Raw genomic sequence first — 14,586 nt, 5'->3', positions numbered from 1 at the left:
CACCATAATTTGCAAATAAATTCATTAAAAATCCTACAATGTGATTTTCTGGAATTTCTTTCCTCAATTTGTCTGTCATAGTTGACGTGTACCTATGATGAAAATTACAGGCCTCTCTCATCTTTTTAAGTGGGAGAACTTGCACAATTGGTGGCTGACTAAATACTTTTTTTTCCCCCACTGTACGTGTTTAAGTCAGCTAGCGAAGTAAAATTAATGTTGGTTAAGAATAAGATGCCCTCTTTTTGCCAAGCTGATTCACTCCCGTTTCAAAAGCCTCTTGTGAAGAGCAGGTGCAGCCGAAGGGTGCAGGTGAAAGCTATGATCCCTTATTGATGTCACCTGTTAAATCCACTTCAATCAGTGTAGATGAAGGGGAGGAGACAGGGTAAAGAAGGATTTTAAAGCCTTGAGACAATTGAGATATGGATTGTGTATGTGTGCCATTCAGAGGGTGAATGGGCAAGACAAAATATTTAAGTGCCTTTGAACGGGATATGGTAGTAGGTGCCCGGCACACCTGTTTGAGTGTGTCAAGAACTGCAACGATGCTGTGTTTTTCACACTCAACAGTTTCCTGTGTGCATCAAGAATGGTCCACCTTGGCCTCCCGAGTGGCGCAGCGGTCTAAGGCAGTGCTAGAGGTGTCACTACAGACCCAGGTTCGATCCCAGGCTGTATCACAACCGGCCGTGATCGGGAGTCCCATAGGGCGGCGCACAATTGGTCCAGCATCATCCGGGTTAGGGGAGGGTTTGGCCGGGGGGGCTTTACTTGGCTCATCGCGCTCTAGCAACTCCTTGTGGCAGACTGGCGCCTGCAGGCTAACCTCGGTCGTCAGTTGAACCTCCGACACATTGGTGCAGCTGGCTTCCGGGTTAAGCGGGCGGGTGTTAAGAAGCGCGTTTAGGCGGGTCATGTTTTTCGGAGGACGCATGACTCGACCTTTGCCTCCCGAGCCGGTTGGGGAGATGCAGCGATGACACAAGATCGAAATTGAGGAGAAAAAGGAGGTAAAAAAATAAAATAACAAAATATTCAAATAGAATGGTCCACCATCCAAAGGACATCCAGCCAACAGCAGGCCAGTGGTAAAAACCGGGTCATTGATGAAAGAGGACAAAGAAGGCTGACACAAATTCTGCAGAGAAATAGATGGGCTACAGTTAGTCAACTGACAGTCCAGTACAACATTGGTGGCCAAAGACCTGTAAAGGAATGCACAACTCGTCGTACCTTGACACGAATTGGGTATGGCAGCCGACGACCTTACGGAGTTACACTTCTTTCAGCAAAAAACAAGAAACTGTGGTTGCAATAGGCTAAGGAACGAAAACACTGGAGAATTGGAAAAACACTGCCTGGTCTGATGAATCCTGGTTCCTGCTGTTTCACGCTGATGGGAGGACTATGGAGTACATGCATCCATCATGCCGCGTGTCAACATTGCAGGCTGGTGGTGGTGTTGGGCCCCTTGATAAAAGTGGAGCAATGTTTTAATGCCACATAATATCTGAACATCATTGCCAATCAGGTGCATCCCTTCATAGCAGCAGTCTATCCATCTGTGAATTGATTTCTTCAGCAGTATAATGCCCTATGCCACAAGGCTTGGATTGTCCAGGAATGGTTCCACAAACATAACAGTGAATTCAGCTTACTGCAGTGGCCTGCCCAGTCACCAGATATCAATCCAATCGAGCATCTGTGGGATGAGATGGAACAAGCTATTCTGAGTTTTTGACAACTGTGGGAAGCACTGGAGTCAACATGGGCCAGCATCCCTGTGGAACGTTTTCAACACCTTGTAGAGTCCATGCCTTGACGAATTGAGGCAGTTCTTAGGGCAAAAGGGGTGCAACTCAATATTAGTTAGGTGTTACTAATGTTTTGTACACTCAGTGTATAGTAGTTCAGTTTTTGCAAACTAAGTTCCTAGTGATCTGACTTTGATGTATTCCCAGAGTTTAAAAAAAAGAAGTATTTTACCACCCTATTCATTAGTAAACTGTGTAAAATTGCTGGAAATTATATTTTCTTTGTGATCTAGCTCCTTGCTTTAACTAATAAATGTAGAAAATTACAATAGAGTATTTGATCTAAAATCCACATGCTGGTGTGAAAGACAAACACCCTATACATGGTACCAATAGCATAAACCCACTTGGGAATGGTAACGTGGCTTATATTAGCAAGGACCGCTACATTGCCCCCTCCGAGTGGGAATGGCACGTCCCCGTGTTTCGACCACATCAGCCTCCTCAAACGTCCAGCCGTGCGTTCCAATGGCCTCACGTCTACCATCCAAATTCTGACACCAATGTAGTGAACGGCAAGGCAGGGAAGGATCCTGGGTCACTGCCATGAAAAGCAAATAACCCTACGCATTGCGCCAATAGGGTAAACCCACTTGAGAATGGTAACGTGGCTCATATTAGCGAGGACCACTATATTGCCCCCTCCAAATGGGAAGGCACAACCCCGTGCTCAACCACATCAGCCTCTTAAAATGTCTGGCAATCCGTTCCAATTCTGACACCAGTGTAGCAAACGGCGGAGCAGGGAACCTGGGTCACTGGCATGACAGGCAAACTCCCTATGCCTTGCACCAACAGGGTTAACCCACTTGGTGGGAACTGTAACATCATTGAAATACATTTGCAAATAGCCTACTTAAAAGTATAGTTCACCCAAATTACAAAATCACATTTTGGCTTTAATTACCCTGTAAGCGATCTATCAACAAGGTATGACAGCAATCCATGCTTTGGTTTAGCTTCCCTGGCGCTGTTTCCAGTCATGGGACCGATATTAGCATATTTCACGCATAATGTCCAAATCATCCAAAAAGTATCTCAAATTGATTGTGAAGCTCAACAAAGTAACTTATACATGATTAGAACAAAAAGCGCAAAAATGCTAATATCGGTTCCATGACTTGAATGGGATTTGTGCCACAAATGCTAAAACGTTAGCATTTCGAAGCAGTTTCAGGGAAACTAAACCAAAACATGGATTGTTGTCACACCTTGTCCATATACTGCTTACAGGGTAAAAAAAACAATATCTCATTTTGGAATGTGGGTGAACTATCCCCTTTTTCACCCAAATTTCAGAATTACATATTGGTTTCCTTACCCTGTTGACAAGGTATGACAGCAATCCAAGCTATGGTTTTGTTGACATGGCAACTGTTTCAAATGCTTAAATCCAATGCTAGTCAATGTAACGTACACTATATGTACAAAAGTATGTGGACACTCCTTCAAATTAGTGGATTCGGAAAACCAATATCTCATTTTGGAATTTGGGTGAACTATCCCTTTTTTCACCCAAATTTCAGAATTACATATTGGTTTCCTTACCCTGCCACCCTTTCAACAAGTCAGTTCGTCAAATTTCTGCCCTGCTAGAGCTGCTAGATTACCATGTGCAATGATAAGCGTCGGCTGGAGTGGTGTAAAGCTCGCCACCATTGGACTCTGGAACAGTGGAAAAGCGTTCTCTGGAGTGATGAATCACGCCTCACCATCTGGCAGTCTTTCGGATTAATCTGGGTTTTGCGGATGCCAGGAGAACGCTACCTGCCCCAATGCATAGTGCTAACTGTAAAGTTTGGTGGAGGAGGAATAATGGTCTGGGGCTGTTTTTCATGGTTCGGGCTAGGGAAATCTTAACGCTACAGCATACAATAACATTCTAGACAATTCTGTGCTTCCAACTTTGTGGCAACAGTTGGGGGACGGCCATTTCCTCTTTTCAGCATGACAATGCCCCCGTGCACAAGGCAAGGTCCATACAGAAATAGTTTGTTGAGATCAGTGTGGAAGAACTTGACTGGCCTGCACAGAACCCTGACCTCAACTCTATCGAACACATCTGGGATTAATTGGAACGCCGACTGCCAGCCAGGCTTAATCGCCCAACATCAGTTCCCGACCTCACTAATGCTCTTGTGGCTGAATGGAAGCAAGTCCTCGCAGCAAATTTCCGACATCAATTGGAAAAACTTCCCAGGAGAGTGGAGGTTGTTCTAGCAACAAAGGGGTACCAACTCCATATTATTGCCCATGATTTTGGGCGAGCAGGTGTCAACATTATTTTGGTCATGTAGTGTTAGCATTTTCACACTTTGATTTAGACATTGATTTGGACAAGTTCTCATTTGAAACAGTGGCCAGGTAAAAAAATCCATGGTAGGCAACCAATATGTCAATTGGGTGAACTATCCCGTTAAATTAGTAACAACCTGGGACCCTTAGCTAACATGCTGAACAGTAGGCTATTAATAGGTCATATCATTGGTACAGTTCATAGAATGTTAGTCTTCCGAGATTTATGTCCCCTATTACTTAATATTTGCTGCACTCCTGTCAGAAATGAGATAACGTGCTTTACCATAAGTGTAAAATAATCCGAAGTGGAGGTGGAGGAGCAAAAGTGCACTGTCTGAATGTAGTTTCAACGTTCCGATTCTAGTGCTTTAGGGCAAAAACCCAAATGTCCACCCCTTTGGGTCCCTAGGACCAGGATTACGAAACACTGCCTGGGGTATCGGGTTCACATATACACAGCCATTGGAGGCTGGTAAGTCCCGCCTTAACTTCCATTCGCTGGTCGGACTGTCCGTCAACATGTTACAGACATACAGCCCATCTCTGGCTAAAACAATGGGTGAAATTATGTTTGAAGTTGATTCTACTCAATTTCCTAAGTGTAGACACTTTGACACTGATAAGTTGTAGTTATCTTAACTTGAAAATGTTTGTCAACACAACTGTTATGTTCCTTTAGTTGATTTGACTTCTTGGTTCTGATTTGGAAGTGAGTGACCACATTGTTCTTTGCTAACTCTAACTAACTGCTAACTCTTTACATTTTTTGTGAGTTGAACTCAACTTAACATTTGTTGTCAACACAACACATTTTGCTAATTTATTTGACTTGACTAGATAAAACAACTCATTTTGAATGAATCTCAAAATCTTTTTAAAAGTGTTGGTAGGCCTAGCCCTCTCAAATTCAGAGCTCTGGTTACAAGGTCAACCATCTGTGTTGTGAAGATAAATATTTGAGCAAAACATATTAATCTCTTAACTTGGGGTTATTGTTGGGGTGAGCATGCACACAAGATAGACACAAGGATTGTGCCTTTGCAAGAGAAAAGCAAAATGTTGAAGAGAAACTTCCAGTGAGCAGCCAAGATAACAAAAATATTTAATTTCTAAATTATTAAATATATTTTTTATTTCATTTTTTCTTTGGCATTGTGGTGTATCTTTCCAATTTAGTTTTAATCTTGAATGCATTATTTCAATTATGTTACTTATCTTCGCTGCTGTCAGATGCAACTCCAAATGTTGTGATTGTTTATTTTATTTTTTAGAGAGAATCAATACTACTGGTTCCCCTTTACGTCTGTATTAAAATGTCACAACTAAGTGACCAATGAAATGTATTAAAAATAGTTTCAAAATAGGTCAAAACTCTTATTCCGTTGGCTCTCAAAGCTTTCATTCAAACCTTGTATCTGCACCACGGCTCTTGAGGAGGAGATTTTGGTTATTGTTCGTGGTTTTGTTGCAAGGTGTGCTGAACAGAGGTAAATTGCACTTCAATTACCTTAAGCCCTTGTAATATTATATATTTCTGGAGAAAGACAAGTATTTCACAGATATAAGCCTGCTGTTGATATTGTGTTTTGAGCTAAAATGAAATGGCTAGGTAGCAGCTAATTAGCTGGCTAGCTTTGGCTAACCCAATCCATTGTCATTGAATCTGACAGACGAAGTTTAATCTCCTCCATCATGTTTTAGCTCCCCATAATTGATGATCTCTGCTTGTTGGTTAATGAGCTAGCCACTTTGTCATTGTCATAAAGACTGAACAGAAGAATAAGATGTGTGTGGCAATAACTAACTAACTACTACATTAGTTAGCTAGTTAGGTTGCCACTAGCAAACCTGGCTAGCTATTTAGCGAAGCTAGCTCCAGTGTTAGCCATGCAACGTTAGCTAGGTAGCTAACGTTAGACACCTCAGATTGATTAACACCAGTTTCAAAAGCTAACGTTAGGTCTACATTGAGATTACCACTTGATTTATATCATTAAATAAGTTAACTAGATAGCTAGGCGAGTCCATTCTTTTTGACAATGAGCCAAACGTATTTTTCATTGTGCCATGATGAATGTCAACAACAGAGCAGAGAGTTACAGGACGGTCAACAACAAATCAGAGTGCTACAGGATGGTCAACAACAGAGCAGAGAGGTACAGAGCAGTGGTCAACAGAGCAAAGAGCTACAGCAATTGATGAGGGTAAGATAGTGACAATACATTTGTTTTAGACAGCTTTCAAACATGATCAACCGGGCAGCCCAGCGCAACATCCTCCCATCCCATTCTGCTGTCTCCCTGTCTCTTTGTGTGTGTGTGCGTGTGTGCGTGCGTGTGTGTCTAAATGTCATTCTATGTTTTTATTTCTAGACCTATAAGAACTGTCATACAGTGCATCATCTCAGTAAGCTGTTTGCGCCATTATACTAGAAGTCAACTGTTTTTTGTGTCATTTTATTTGCAGCTTGTTGCGGCACAACTGAGGGTAAGGAGAATGGGCCTGCCAGGAAGAGAAAATACCCTTCACAGTGGAAAGGAGAGGTTCAGATGAGGAGGATGGAGGGTAAAGCCTACCTTGGCAGGAAAAAGGATGAAGGGGAGCTGACGAGAGAGCCACACAATATGGGACCAGGATGTGTGTCAGAGTGATGCCGAAAGTCCTCCAAGCGCTTCTGCAATGCAATCAGTGATGAGGACAGAGAAGATTTTCCAGTACTTCTGGCAAAAGTTGGACTGTGATGAGAGTAAGGTGTATGTTTGTGGTCTTGTTGACTGCAGTTCAGTGCAAGTCTGAGAAAGTGAATGTTAGAAGGACATCTACACTGGCATACCTTCTTAAAGTTGGTTGGGAGAAGAAGAGGGTATGTAAAAACATGTTCCTGTCAACTCTTGGCTTGGGTGAATGGTCAATGCAACACTGGGTGCAAACGAAGGAGACTGAAGTCAGATTAAAATAATGGACAGTAACCATTTGAATTATCCATAAAATAGAAAATGTTTAAAAAACTGCAGTACTCACTGGCCACAACATCATGATGAAGCAAAATGCATCATATGATGCAAAACCATCATCATGATGATGTAGCCGGTGACACTTTCCTTCTTGAAAGTCCAATATCTTGATAACTTGACTGCTGACATGCAATACATTTTGGGACTGTATCAACAGTGGACTAATGAAAAAAAATTGTTCCCCTTTAATGTTTAAACATTTAGCCAAAAGTTATTTAACTTTCTGATTAAATTACTATAATTACAATTTGTTTTTATAAGTTTGGCTTGTTAATTTACATCTGAAACCCCCTACTTTAATTGAAAATGTCTGTATTTTGATAAGGCAATCCTATGAAATGACAATGTAATACCGTAAATGTGGCTATATAGGATTTATTTTTCCAAAATTGTCAAGTTGACTTACAGCTTAACACAACAACTTTAATCAGTAATTACTGCATTTTGATTGTGTATTTCTATAGAATTACAGTTAAACTGTAAATATACAATACTTTACCCCTAAAATGTGCTATTTAGAATGTATTTCTACAATATGTTTCAGTTAATTTACATCTTAAAATAGCTACTTTAATCAGAAATTACTGTATTTTGATTGTGTATGTCCATAAAATTACTGTTGAAAATGGTAAATATACAGTAATTTATTTATTTTACTTACAGTGAATTGAATGTATTTTGACTCTGATTTCCATGTAAAAGTATATTTAGGTACAGTAACAGTCAAAAGTTTGGACACACCTATTAATTCAAGGGATTTTCTTTATGTTTACTATTTTCTACATTGTAGAATAGTAGTGAAAATATCAAAACTATGAAATAACACAAATGGAATCATGTAGTAACCAAAACAGTGTTAAACAAATCAAAATATATTTTATATTTGAGATTCTTCAAATAGCCACCATTTGCCTTGATGACAGTTTTGCACACTCTTGGCATTCTCTCAACTAGCTTCACTTGGAATGCTTTGCTTGAAGGAGTTCACACATATGCTGAGCACTTGTTGCCGTCCGACTCATCCCAAACCATCTCAACTGGGTTGAGGTCGGGTGATTGTGGAGGCCAGGTCATCTAATGCAGCACTCCATCATTCTCCTTCTTGGTCAAATAGCCCTTACACAGCCTGGAGGTGTGTTGGGTCATTGTCCTATTGAAAAACAAATGATAGTCCCACTAAGCGCAAACCAGATGGGATGGTGTATCGCTGCAGAATGCTGTGGCAGCCATGCTGGTTAAGTGTGCCTTGAATTCTAATAAAAATCACAGACAGTGTCACCAGCAAAGCACCCCCACACCATAACACCTCCTCCTCCATGCTTTACGGTGGGAACTACACATGCAGAGATAATCCGTTCACCCACACCGTGTCTCACAAAGACACCGTGGTTGGAACCCAAAATCTCCAATTTGGACTCCAGACCAAAGGACAAATTTTCACCGGTCTAATGTCCATTGTTTCTTGGCCCAAGCAGGTCTCTTCTTCTTATTGGTGTCCTTTAGTAGTGGTTTCTTTGCAGCAATTCGACCAAGAAGGCCTGATTCACACAGTCCCCTTTGAACAGTTGATGTTGAGATGTGTCTGTGACTTGAACTCTGTGAAGCATTTATTTGGGCTTCAATTTCTGAGGCTGGTAACTCTAATGAACTTATCCTCTGCAGCAGAGGTAACTCTGGGTCAACCATTCCTGTGGCGGTCCCCATGAGAGCCAGTTTCATCATAGCGCTTGATGTTTTTTGCGACTGCACTTGAAGAAACGTTCAAAGTTCTTGAAATTGTCCGTATTGACTGACCTTCATGTCTTAAAGTAATGATGGACTGCTGTTTCTCTTTGCTTATTTGAGCTGTTCTTGCCATAATATGGACTTGGTCTTTTGAAAAATAGGGCTACCTTCTTACAACACAACTGATTGGCTCAAAATTCCACAAATTAACGTTTAAGAAGGCACAGCTGTTAATTGAAATGCATTGGTGACTACCTCATGAAGCTGGTTGCGATAATGCCAATAGTGTGCAAAGCTGTCATCAAGGCAAAGGATCGGACCCTTTTTTTTTCAATTTTCGCCTAAAATGACATACCCAAATCTAACCTGAAGCAAGGATATGCATATTTTTGATACCATTTGAAAGGAAACACTTTGAAGTTTGTGGAAATGTGAAATGTGAAATGAATGTAGGAGAATATAACACATTAAAACTGATAAAAGATAATGCAAATAATAAAACGTGTTTTCTTTTTTCATCATCTTTGAAATACAAGAGAAAGGCCACAATATAATATTGCAGTTTAGGCGCAATTTAGATTTTTACCACTAGATGGCAGCAATGTCTGCGCAAAGTTTCAGATTTATCCAGTGAAGCATTGCAATACTGGACAATTTTGTATCAAGTCTGCCCAAATGTGCCAAATTGGTCAATTGATACATTTCCAAGTACATAACTATAGAATACAAACAAACAAAAATGATATGGTAATACAAAAAGTAAGTTTACACACTCCCAGGAATATCATACATGATGGATCATTAGCTTATACACTATCATTAGCTCACATATCTAGATGGCCGGGTGGGTGTGGAGCCAGAGACAACAGGGGTTCAAACTGTACAACCCAGTTCCTTCATTTGAATATAAAAATTGATTTGATCATACAAACTATGCTACATTTTATCTCTGGGACCCTTAGGATGACAAATCAGAGCAAGATTACTGAATGTATGTGATGGGTGATTTCAAAGGAGTCAGGCGCAGGAGGGTAAATCACGGAATAACTGGATTTATTCTGGAAACACAGAGTTACGCAGTAATGCATCAAAACACTCCAGTGCGCAAGACAGGCGCACTAAAACCAACACGGCACACAGGGAAAATATCCCTGCGACACAAAATACTAGGAGCTCAATCGAGCTTCTTTAACCTCACAATAAACACTCACACACAAAGTCAAGGGGGCAGAGGGAACACTTATACATGTACTGATGAGGGGATATGAACCAGGTGTGTGTAAAAAAACAAGACAAAACAAATGGAATGATGAGATGAGGAGCGGCAGTGGCTAGAAGGCCGGTGACGACGAACGGAGGAAACTGCCCGAACAAGGAGAGGTGGCAGCTTCGGAGGAAGTTGTGACAATGTAAGTACATTATTTACCTTCAGAAGTGAATGTATCAAACCAGTTGCCGTGATAAGATTTTTGTTGCTGTGCACTCTCCTCAAACAATAGCATGGTATTTTTTTCACTGTAATAGCTACTGTAAATTGGACAGTGCAATTAGATTAGCAAGAATGTTAGCTTTCTGCCCATATAAGACATGTCTATGTCCTGGAAATGTTGCTGTTACTTACAACAGTCATGCTAATCACATTAGCGCACGTTAACTCAACCGTCCCGTACACGGGACACCGATCCCGTAGAGGTTAACACTTTTTTGGTTACTACATGATTCCATATGTGTTATTTCATAGTTTTGATGTCTTCACTAGTATTCTACAATGTAAAAAAGAAAGAAAAACCCTTGAATGAGTAGGTGTGTCCAAACCTTTGACTGATAGTGTATGTAAAAAAATTGAAAAAATCCATAAATTGTTATAATTCACCAAAAACATTATTTGTAGAATTTTACTGTGAATTTTCTTTAAAATTACATAATTATTTTACAGTGTACAACATCCGTAGAGAACGACCCTACCACACACAGGAAGCGGTGCAGGTCCTAATCCAGCCACTTGTCCTCTCCCATCTGGACTACTGCAACTCGCTGTTGGCTGGGCTCCCAGCTTGTTCCATCAAACCCCTACAACTTATCCAGAATGCTGCAGCCCGCCTGGTTTTCAACCTTCCCAAGTTCTCTCATGTCACTCCGCTCCTCCGCACACTCCACTGGCTTCCAGTAGAAGCTTGCATCCACTACAAGACCATGGTGCTTCCCTACGGAACAGCAAGAGGAACTGCCCCTCCCTACCTTCAGGCTATGCTCAAACCCTACACCCCAACCGGAGCACTCTGTTCTGCCACCTCAGGTCTTTTGGCCCTCCCACCTCTATGGGAGTGCAGTTCCCGCTCAACTGTCTCTTTTATTGGAGGTAATCCACACCAGTATTTATAATGGACATTCTACGGTGCATAATATTCTACACTGAGCTATTCTCCTCACATCCCCTCTGCTATAGAAAGGACAGTGTGTCTCTGGGTATTTAGCAGTCAGCATGTCTCAAACTGATCTCATCCCAAATTGAGCCAAAAATGGCCATTTAACATACTCATGGCAGCTGAGGACAAGCCTGATGTAATCTACTGGCGGTCACCTCTGCTAGGGAGAGTAGATCTTCATGGATCTTCATCAGAATACTTCTTCAAGTAGGATTCACAACTTTCCCCCAGGTTTTGATACATCAGTCCTAGGCATTTTTGCACCTCGTTTGTTGTTTCAGAATGTAATATGTACCGTTAAAGCTCTAGAAAGATGAAGGAAAGGAGACGAGGGGAGGAAGTGCTTACTTTTTTATTGAGAAGTAGCTTATATTTAGACTATTGAGAGATACACATCATTGTGCCCAATTACCAGTCATGTCTGACTGAATGCCTTTATGTCTGCTTGTGTTGTAGTCAATGGAAAATGGGACACCCTCACCTTGCCTCTGTTCCCATGGGACTGTATTGTGTTTGGGTATCTAACAGAAATCCCCCAGTAAATGAAACCCACTGTATTTCCAACACAATTTGTTTTCCAAATTCACAACTTAATCTGTAGCCAAGTAGTTTTCAATTTTGTTGATGACAAAGGCATAAATGTGAGTTACGTCTCCCTCCATTTCACCAGGGAACGAGAGGCTCTGTGTTATCAGCATGCTGCATGTAGATGTTAGCTACGTTTTCTTAATGAAAAACACAACTCGTTCCTCAATCCTGCAAAGACACTCAGCTACAGCTTCGGCTCTGATACCATGCCTACTCCTGTCAGCCCAGTGTGTGTGTGTGTGTGTGTGTCTCTGGTTATGCTGCTTTTTGATCTCCGCTTTATAAAGAAGTAACTGACAGTCTTACACCAGCAAGCATTAACAGTAAGGATATGTTATAAAGTAAAGACTACTCATCAGTACACAGATCAGTCTTTAATGATGCTCAATACTCAAAGCTGTGAAAGGAGGACAGCCATCTTAAAACACACACAGTGAGTCCTGTGCCACTTGGACTCTGATAAAATAATGAATACAGAATATCTACGTAAACATTAATGGGAATATACTCACTTTGATCAGAGACACTGTTGCTTCTGTGTAAAAGTGTAGCAGAAGGCTAGTTGAAGCTGATGTAGCCTTGACATCACAAATCCCTGAGAATTGAAATAATTGTAATCTTCACTGGATTTCAGTATCTGGGTGTTATCTGGCCTTGTAGGGTTGTTGGTTGGCTTGGGGGGGGTTAGCTTTTATTGAGCGTGACATAGAGAAATGGGATGTGTGGTTGTGGTTACTGGGGTGGTAGAACAGCTCAGATCACACATTCTTAATCATTGACATTTATCCACACCACATTACCAAAGGAGCAATGGGAGGGCTTGAGAGAAATGCATTATTCAGCTAAATCTGATTTATCTCAGTTCATTATGTCCTACCAAGTAGATCTTCACATTAATGTCTTCATAATACATTATAATGCATGACTTAGGAGCTAAGTTCTAATAAACATCTACAGCCACAGTCATAGAGCATTTTGAGCAGGCTAGTTGTGTTTTTCAAGAGATTCAATTTCACTACCAAATGATGATTTTACAAACATACTCAATGATGTTATTGGAGTATCATATCCATTGCCTCTTATCTGTATTGCCATTCCATCTCAGCCAGAGATCATATAATAAACCTGATATACTGATAAATTACAGGTAATGAGTTTTCTTATTGCTGTCATCAAGCTATATCACAACACATTAATTGGAAATGGAAAAAATATTTGTGGAGGCTATAGTGGCAATGTATTGCCTTGGCTACTGGTACTGTTCCTCTGCCACATCCAATGCTGCTTTGACAGTTTTAACCTCAGATACCCAGAGAGAGGGAAGGAATTTGCATTAAAATGGAAATTGCCCAATGAGCTGTGGTTATACTTGTGGAGTGTAAGAAAGCCAAAATAATAATATATTCTGACATTGTGAGTTATTTACAGTCTTAACACTGAAGTCTTATCACGGAAAGGGAAGAGGTATACCTAGTCAGTTGCACAACTGAATGCATTCAACTGAAATGTGTCTTCCGCATTTAACCCAAATGTGTCTTCTGCATTTAACCCAACCCCTCTGAATCAGAGAGGTGCGGGGGGGGTGGCTTAATCATTGAGATCAGAGCAGATCTCATATGGAAGTGGATCTACAGTATCTGCACTGAAATCTAATGGAACTCACTGAATGAAACTATGGTAAGATTTGGCTCCCATATTTATGATTACTTCCTGGTATTTTTTATTACATCCTTTATTACATCACAGATAACTCACTATAGTCTGATCTCTGTAGAGTATATGGATTGCAAACATGACGCAAGGCCAATGTAAAATGATGACTTGATGACACTCAATGTACAGTAGCATAAAAAATATATGTACATATTTTTAATTTGTATTATTTGGATAGTCTGTAGAGCATCTACAGATGGACTATCAGTAACATTTCAACTAACTATCTACTAACCCTAACCCTTATCCTAACCCTTGCCCTTCCCCTAGCCCCAACCCTAATCTTAACCCTTATTCTAAACCTAACCCTAAGCATAACCGTAACCTTAGCAAGCAGTTGCTTATCAACATATAGTTTGTTGATAATATGGCCATCTGTAGAGCATCTACAGATGGACTTTCCAGACTATCCAAATAAAGTGTGACCTAAAAATCTAACACATTGCTGCTTCTCCAAACACAGTGCAACACTCATCTTGTTAATGCAGTATAACCAATGTAGCGTGTTGATTGAATGTACCGTATATAAATTGATCATGTGCGAATACAGTAATGTAGCATGTTAAACGTGTTTGGTTATGTTTATTAATGAGTATTAGAGGTGATATTAGCAGTAATGTAGCTACATTAAGGGAAGTTATATTATCTATCCAGAGTGGTTCTGCAGGGAAATGTTTTAATTATGTCCAGTGAACAATTTACATGGACGTTTATGTATGTATGTAGAGTGTAAGTGTGCATCAACTCTGCTTATTGTGTGTATTGCACAAAAAAATACAACTAAAGGTGTGGTTACATGGCACAGTATCTTGTGTAAGTTCATGTTAGTTGTGACAAGTGAGACCATGATCAGTTTACTTGCACAGGCACACACACAGGCACACACACAGGCACACACACAGGCACACACAAACAGTTTAGCCAACTTAACAGCTGGACGCTATGTTGCAGCCTCTGACTAGTCTATTCATCCATTCTTGGTGATTATTTGGCTACACACACTAT

General features: G+C 40.6%; 1 long non-coding RNA gene across 1 annotated transcript; it reads left to right on the top strand.

The window, feature by feature from the left end:
* The first annotated feature begins 5,509 nt into the window (after positions 1–5,509).
* Positions 5,510–7,236, top strand: LOC121577206. The gene is made up of 3 exons (XR_006002579.1): positions 5,510–5,602; positions 6,203–6,319; positions 6,582–7,236. It is a non-coding gene; the product is annotated as an uncharacterized LOC121577206 (long non-coding RNA).
* The last annotated feature ends 7,350 nt before the right edge of the window (positions 7,237–14,586 follow it).

This window comes from Coregonus clupeaformis, chromosome 11, assembly GCF_020615455.1.
Source record: "Coregonus clupeaformis isolate EN_2021a chromosome 11, ASM2061545v1, whole genome shotgun sequence".
NCBI lineage: Eukaryota > Metazoa > Chordata > Actinopteri > Salmoniformes > Salmonidae > Coregonus > Coregonus clupeaformis.
Note: the sequence above shows the minus strand (reverse complement) of the source record. Positions and strands in the feature narration are given on the sequence as shown.